Source organism: Nannospalax galili, unplaced genomic scaffold (genome assembly GCF_000622305.1).
Source record: "Nannospalax galili isolate Female #2095 unplaced genomic scaffold, S.galili_v1.0 scaffold43, whole genome shotgun sequence".
Taxonomy (NCBI): Eukaryota; Metazoa; Chordata; class Mammalia; order Rodentia; family Spalacidae; genus Nannospalax; species Nannospalax galili.
In genome coordinates this window covers 3,774,163-3,782,023 of record NW_008353342.1, presented here as the reverse complement: position 1 = coordinate 3,782,023, position 7,861 = coordinate 3,774,163, and the positions used below count along the sequence as shown (strand labels likewise).

Genomic DNA, 7,861 nt, shown 5'->3' with positions numbered 1-7,861 from the left:
CATAGGCAAAATTATCCCATACTAAAAACATTTCACACACTATTTCCACTCTAAAAAATTACATATGACATTTGCCTGTGAGAGAATCTCAGGTATTAGCTAAAAGGTCACTTCTGAAAATTCTTATTTTAGGGACTGGAGCGATATCCCAGTGGTTAAGAGCACTGGCTGCCCTTGCAGAGGATTTGGGTTCAGTTCTTGGCACCCACATGGTGGCTGACAACCATCTCTTAACTCCAGTTCCAGGGAATCACACTTCTTTTGGCCTCTGCAAGCACCAGGAACACATATGGTGCACATACATACATAGAGGCAAATGCTCACAGACATTTAAAAAATCCTATTTTGGGCAATGATATAAAATGCTCTTGTAAGCATGTAAATAATGAAATAAAAATGGTATCTTAAAATTATTTAAGTAAAAATATAAATATCACATTTAAAAACATGAGGACCTTTCTTAAAGTGCTGTTTTCTGTACTGCTGCTGCACAAAAGAAAAACCTTGTTAAAATTCTCATGTACAGACTTTATAAAATTTTTTAAAATTTTATTATTTTTATTTTATGTGTATGCATGTATTGCCTGCATGTAGGTAAGTGCACCCATGTCATGCAGTGCCCTCAGAGAGCAGAAGAGGATGTTGGATCCCCTGGGGCCGGAGTTACCAACAGTTGTTAGCTGCCATGTGGGTGCTGGGATTCGAAACTGGGTCTTCTGCAAGAACAACCAGTGTTCTTAACTGCTGAGCCATCTCTCCAGCCCAAGACTTACAAATTTATTTTACATTATCTAACAATTAAAACATTCTACGACATGCACAAAAAACGAACTATGCACAAAAAACGAACCATGGAAGTAATTTTCTTGGGACATTTTATTTTCTGAGGCAGGGGCCCGTTGGTCCACTGTCCTGGAACTCACTCTGCAGACCAGGAACTTGAAGCAATCCTCCTGCCTCAGCTTACAAGTTTTATTTACAAGCTCGTATCTCCAGTTAAAGGATAGCAATTCCTCCATCATCACTCTCCCAGTGAAGAGCGTAAATAAATCATTGTTTTAGGTTTTATGTACACTGGAGCTGTCTGGCAAAATCCAGGACCTGGCTACTTGCCAAATAAGTTTTTTAAAGTGATCCTTGCTATTTTCAATACTTCCTCTTTAGGAGCTATTTTTGCTTCAAGTCATTTTATTTTTACTCCAGGACAGTTTGAGCCTCTTTTTTAATTCATAAGTTTAATTTTTTTCTGCTTGTAAGAGTAAGATAAGAATCCTACAAAAATCAAGGTTCTGTGGCCAATTCTCTGCCTTCACTTGTCCTTCTTCAGAGCCCAGGTGTACACCAGGGTTCCGTCATCTTGGGGAAGGCTGGAAAGTTTACACAAACTATATACTCAGAACACTACTTGTTAAACCTAACTAAGGTGAACGGTGACCTGTTAAAGGGCTTCCTGGAGCCGAAAAAGGAACTCCACTAGGAACACAGGGTGCTTTGGTCAAGCTCAGGACTGCAGGTGGCGCCGGGGTAGGACGGGGCAGCTCGGAGGCAGCTGGGAGTAGTGAGTCGGAGCCGGAAGGGCGGGTCCTAGCTGGACATGGGCGGGGCAGGGAGCAAGAGGGGCCTGCCCTGGTCTGGCCTAGAGTGGCGTGGCCTGCGCTTGATGGGCGAGTCTAGCTGGGCAAGGAAGGGGACCGCCTGGCGGGGCGGGGTCGTAGCGCGGCTGACGCAAGGGCCCATGGGAGAACTGTCCCCGTGACCTGCCCAGAGGCGCTTCTAGGCTTCTGGCCAAGAGCAAATGGTTCCACACATGTAGAACTTTTAGTGAACATGTGAGGCAAGGAAAGCCATGTCTATGGGAGAATTACATAAGAACCATTTCGTCCCGTCCCAGCCTCAGGCGATAGCTTGTTTAACGTGTTCTCAGAGGCTTCTTCGCCTCAGGTTCTGTGGCAAGGAGGTGACTGGCCACCGCCCAGACGCGCCAGCCTGCGAAGCCCGAGGGCACGCGGCAGCCGAGTACGCCTGCGCGGGGCCTTGGCGGAGCGGGGCGTCGCCCACCGCGCGTTGGGGGCGGAGCCTCGGCCGGAGCTCGCGCTCGCCGCTGACCTCCGCAAACGCCGGCCCGTGACGTCACCTCGCCGTGACGCGCGCTCTGTAGGAAAACTGTAAGTTTGCAGGGATACCTGCAGCTGCCTGGCTTGCGGGTCATGCGGGGCCTGGCGGCTGCAGAACCCAGGGAGACCGGCAGCTGCGGAGAGCGATGCAGCGGCCGGCCTCCGCCCGAGTGAGCGTGCGGGAGGCCAGGCCCCGCGGGGCCCGGAAGAGCTGGGAGCCGGCCGTGGAGGCCTAGGAGCTGGGGACTGCCGAGGGCTGTATACAATTCCCAGATAAAGGGATTGGATTCTTGCCAGGCCTGCTGTTGACAAGTTCAGCCTGGGATGGAATGCCCCTTCAGAAACCAGAAACCCCGTGTTCCGCCTTCCTTTGGGCTCCTGCAAGTGCCCAAATTGCTGAGGACGGTTATAAGAGAAACCAATTACCTTTTTGTGTTCAATGAAGGGAAGGTCACGTCTTCCACCCCCTCACCCCCAAGTCTTCCTTAATTGCCCTTCCCGTGAGGCCACAACGTTTTGACAACCTGTGGGATGACTCCAGTGTGCAGTGCTACAGAAAGCTTATAAAAACATGGGTTATTCTGAGGAATGTGCTGTTCATTTGTAGGTAGTGATCTGTCTCAGATCCTGCCTCCTCCCAACACCCTCGACCCCAACCCATCTGATCATGACATTTGAGCCCAAAGGTACATCAGCTATTATCTGGGAACTTGACTAATCAGAGATCAAGAAATAACCGATACATTAACACAGTGATCTTGGCAATAATACATTGTTCTCTTTGTCTGTCTTGGATTTGTAGAACAAGTGTTTAGCAGCCTGGAACTAGTAGTCTATACTCCACACAAATGCATGGAGTTTTAGGATTTGTTGCTGTGTCAACTTGGGATACCCAGTCAAGTTGTCTCATTGAATAGTTTAGCTAACTCTTGCCAAGAGTTAGTACATTATTGATGAATTAGTTCTACAGAATAACTTCTCAAAATATGGGACAAGTACTTGTCAGGAACTTTGAAGGGCCTATTTTATACGTGCCCTAATACAGTAGATCAAGAGATCACATTTCTGTAAACTTAGTGTAAGGGTGTAATATCCTTCCATCTTTGAGGGAAGAGACCTTTGAATCAAAGCATGGCTTCTGAGTTTGTTTCCAAAGACAGATTCCCCCAGACTTGGAATTTTGTCACCAAAATGGAGATGATGGCATAGCTATTGTTGCTTTTTTAAGGGTCACATGAGACTATGAATGTAAGCACACGTGACTTTCTAAGTATGATATTAGATTTTCCTAAACCCCACCCTGGATGAGATGTGTGTGTTCAGAAGTCAGGTTCTGAGTCGGAACTAGAAATAGAGCAGCAAAGGCAAAGAAGAGCATCCCAGTCCCCACCCCAGCAGAGTCCACATTACAGCGGGGAAGTAAACCACAGGAATAAATACACGAAATCATTTCACATACAGATGAGTACAGTGGAGTAAAGGATGGTAAGAGAATGGTGGGGCAACTGAAGGTTTTAGGATCTGTCAGGGAAGCCATTCAAAGCAGGGGACAGTTGAGTTTGAAGAGCTTGCATAAAACAGCTCAGGTGCTGAGCTGGTCACAAAGGCCTGTAATTTCAGCTCCTCTGGAGCTGGTGTAGGAGGAGCCCATGTTCAAGGACTGCCTGGGCTACAGAATGAGTTCAGGGTTAGCCTGGGTAGAAATAAGACTGGGGATAGAGCCCTGGTCCTGGATTCAAACCTCAGTTGGGGTTAGATGAGGTGGGAAATAGTATAATTATCTTTTACGTAGAGCTTACCACATGCATGGCACACTTTAAACACTTCTAACATTTTATTTTTTGGTATTTTTGGGACAGGGTCTCCCTGTAGCCCCAGCTGGCCTGGAACTCATTATGTAAATCAGGTTGGCCTTGATCTCGGGCTTCCTGCCTCTGCCTCCCAAGCTCTGGGATTAAAGGCCTGTGCCACCACGCCTGGCACAACAACCTTTTAAGGTAAGAAAAAATTCCATTTTTACAGATGAGGAAATTGGCACACGTTAGAGGTGTACTCAAGCTAAAATATGGTCAAGAGAGTATTAGAATTTAGGCCATCTGATTTCAGAGGCTATGCTCCAAATAATTATTCTCTGTAAGGAAGGTGGTGGCATGTGACCTTGAAGCACTTGCGAGACTCTGTAGGGTCCTTAGAGTCTGTGTTAAGTAAAGATGTTACTCAAGTGTGATGGAAAAGCCGTAAGAAAATTTGCATCATAGGAATGGCATCTGATTTTAACTGATTTATGGAGAATGAACTGTAGAGTCATGGGATGGTGGAGGTGGAGTGACAGTGAGGAACTAGGAGGCCATGCTGTGCTGTGCCCTGAGGGGTGAGATGGTATGGTACCTTAGGCTAGTGGAGGTAGCTGTGAAGATGACATTACGTGGGGGAATTCCTAGTCTACTTACAGGACGTACTGGTGGGAGGTGAGGGAAAGGGAGGAATAATAACTTCTTGTGTTTAGAGTGGAAGAACTAGAGTACTGGTGTGTTATCTGAGTTCAGAGGACCTGGAGAATGTGGTTTGAGAGGAAAAATATGAATACAGTTTTGGACCACTTTTAGATGCTTGTTAGAGATAGTAATATGTGCTAGTAGCAACAACAACAAGTATGATGTATCTGGGAAGTATAATCCAGGCAGGGTTTTAAGTGTCTTTATATATATTAATTTAATATATATTAAATCGTATGTGATGTTTTACAGATGAGGAAACTGAGGCACAGGGAACTGCCCTAAGTCACCAGTAGGGTGAGGCCTCTATTTCATTACTGTATCTCAAGTCTCCAGCTATTGTCCATGAGTTTGTGAGCCATGGAGCTTCACACCCCAGCAGCATGGCTTTGGAGTCCATGCACATTAAGCTCTGTAACTACCTCCGTGTGGACATGTTGCATATGTATAAATATGAGTGTGGTCAGGGTTGGAAAGATACATTTGTATTTCTGAAGAGAGAGATGGTTTTTGTTCCTTTTCTAAGCCTTGGTTGGTAACAAAAGAAAGGAGAAAAACATACATAGTAAGATTATGCTAGCTGGTTTTTCTTAATTGATTGGGTTTATGTGGCCAAATCTGTTGTCCCTTCCATCTCCACAGTGTGGGTTCTATGTGAGTAAAAGTTTGCCTTATACCCTGTCTCTAGTCCTTATCCATCTCCTGTCATGCATAGCTCTTGAGGATGACTTTTATGAAGGGTATTTGGTTAGGTTTGGAAAATTTAGGAATGAATAAGCATAGCTCTCTTTCTGGAGGAACAGTAGGAGGAAAGCCTGTGGTAATAAAATTAGAGTAGACTAATGCTAAACCATTTCATCTGGTTTTCCATGCCCCCTTACTCCCTGCCCCATAACTTGAGAGATTGGGGCATGAAAAGGGCAAAGCAGCAGAAGAATGCCTAAGCAATTGCATGATGAATTTGAAGCTCCCTGAGAGCCCTTTCCAACAAGAGAATTACTCAGCATCTTGCATATTTTACTAAATTTTCATTAGTTTTATTTGGAACTGATATAATTTTTAACAAATGAAATAAATTCTGATATTTGACTGTCATTATGGCTTTTCCCAGTTCTATTACCTCAGTGTTGTCAGGGCTCACTAGTAAAATAAAAGTTGGCTTGAAATGTTTCTCCTTGCATAATAGAGGGCAATGAAGGGGCCCCTGTGTGAAGTATTTGGCAGGTTTCCACTGTGGATATGTGTATCATACCAAAGTTCCTCACATTAGTATTTGAAGTCTCTGTTGGTCAGCTCCTTAAGATACAAACATGAGTGCATGCGCGTGCGCACACGCACACACACACACTCACTCACTAACTTTGGGCTTGTGGTAGCACAGTACATCATGTTGGGAATTGTGGTGGAGGAGGTCCTACAAGTTCAAGAACCAAAGCCTAGTCACCAAGCCTTCAGCATAGGAGCCTTTAGGAGCTATCTAAGATCCTCATCATAATACTTGCCTGTCTCCCTCCCTCCCTCTCAATTTAATGTTTTAGTGATGCAGGTAGTAGTTTTAAGTGGCATAGACCTGATTGGAACAAGATTATGTTTTACTGCTTTTAGTTTATTGGATAACAGTTAATTTGATTCATTTATTTCATGGAAACATGGAAAAAAGTTCTTGAAACTCATCGTAATCGTTTTTAATACTTTTTTTTTTTTTTTTTTTTGCCAGTATGGCTACTGGTTTGGGGTTTGCTTTTTACTGTGAAAATATTTTTTTTTACTACAAAAATCATTTAATTTGGACATTATGCAATCCTGGATTGTAGCAGGTTTGCTACTGTCTTAGTTTGTTTCTTCATTGCTGTGATAAAGTACTCTGACCACTACCAACTTGGGTAGGAAAGGGTTTATTTAGCTTACATCTCCCGGGTCACAGTTCATCCAGGAGCCCAAGGTAGGAACTCAGGGCAGGAAACTGGAGGCAGGAGCTGGAACACAGGCCAGGGAGGAATGCTGCTTACTGGCTTGTTCCCCTGGTCCCTGCTCAGCCTTCTTTCTTATGCAACACAGGCCTACCTGCCCAGGGATGACACCACCCACAGTGGGCTGGGCCCTCCCACATGACTCAACAATCAAGAAAAATGCCCCACAGACATGGCCATAGGCCGTCCGATGGAGGAAATTCCCCAATTGAGGCTTCCTCAACCCAGGTGTGTAAAGTTGACACTAAAGCTATCCAGCACAGCTAGTATGGATTTCTTTCACTTTAAATACATGCTAAATAGCTGTCTCACAATTACACATTTGCTGACTTCAGAAATCGTTTCTGTGTTGATTTCACATGCTATTTGTCACAGCACCCTGTAAAATGTGTAGGGGATACATTGTTTTCATTATTTGACAGATAAGAAAATAGATGTAGGTCAGATGATTTTTTTCCTTTTGTGTCAGAACACGGTAGTGACAAAAGCAAATCTTGAACTTGGAGTTATGTCTTAACACCTAGGATTGCTGTAAAGTTATCTATTACTGTTACCCTGTTTAATCTTCCTAAGAATCCTGTGAAATTTGGTAATTATTTCTATTTTATAGAGAAGGAACTGGTTAGAAACTGGTAATGTAGTTTTGACTGTTTCCATTGAGTTATGCCACCTTTCCAGATATTTTCCAATAAATGAATTTGACAATTAAATTTACCAAATCTGTACTTTGACTAAATTGATCTCTTGACTTATATTTATGTTGTCACTTGAGTCACTTGGTAAAGTCAGTGCTGTAATCCTGCCCAGATTTGACTTGTGTGGGGGATTTCCTGAGTTGGGCAAACCATAAGGTAACTGTTAGGGTCCGAGACTCTGTGGGCTTCCCAGGAAAACAATATGTATGAGCACGGAGATGTAATTCAAGCAAAGTCTTTATTAAGCCTGCTAGCTGGGGTCGACCGTCCTCCCAAGACACGCAGGCCTGGTTAGAGCAATCGACTCTGAAGCAACTTCAGGCAAAGTTTATATAGGATTTTCACAGCCGTTGTACCAGAGCCCGTGCATTTTCACACAACCAATAGCTTTAAAATACCTAACCTATAGATTTAAGCTAATTCATGTGTGTCACCCTCTGGGTGGTACATGTCAGTTTCCTGATTTCTGTAATCTCTTATTTACACAAGCATTTCTGACCGCTTTCTGTTATCTCTCACATGCCTACATGACTTATCATGGGTCACGCCCTGGGGCGGCAGCCCACATCCCGTTATCTATCTCCAGG

General features: G+C 44.3%; 1 protein-coding gene across 1 annotated transcript in view; it reads left to right on the top strand.

Moving 5' to 3' along the window:
- Positions 1 to 1,885: 1,885 nt before the first annotated feature.
- Znf438 (zinc finger protein 438) overlaps positions 1,886 to 7,861 on the top strand; it is a 199,449-nt gene continuing 193,473 nt past the window's right edge. Inside the window, exon 1 of the mRNA XM_029554776.1 lies at positions 1,886 to 2,165. The gene's annotated coding sequence lies outside the window, so the exon portion shown is untranslated. The remainder of the gene's footprint in view (positions 2,166 to 7,861) is intronic.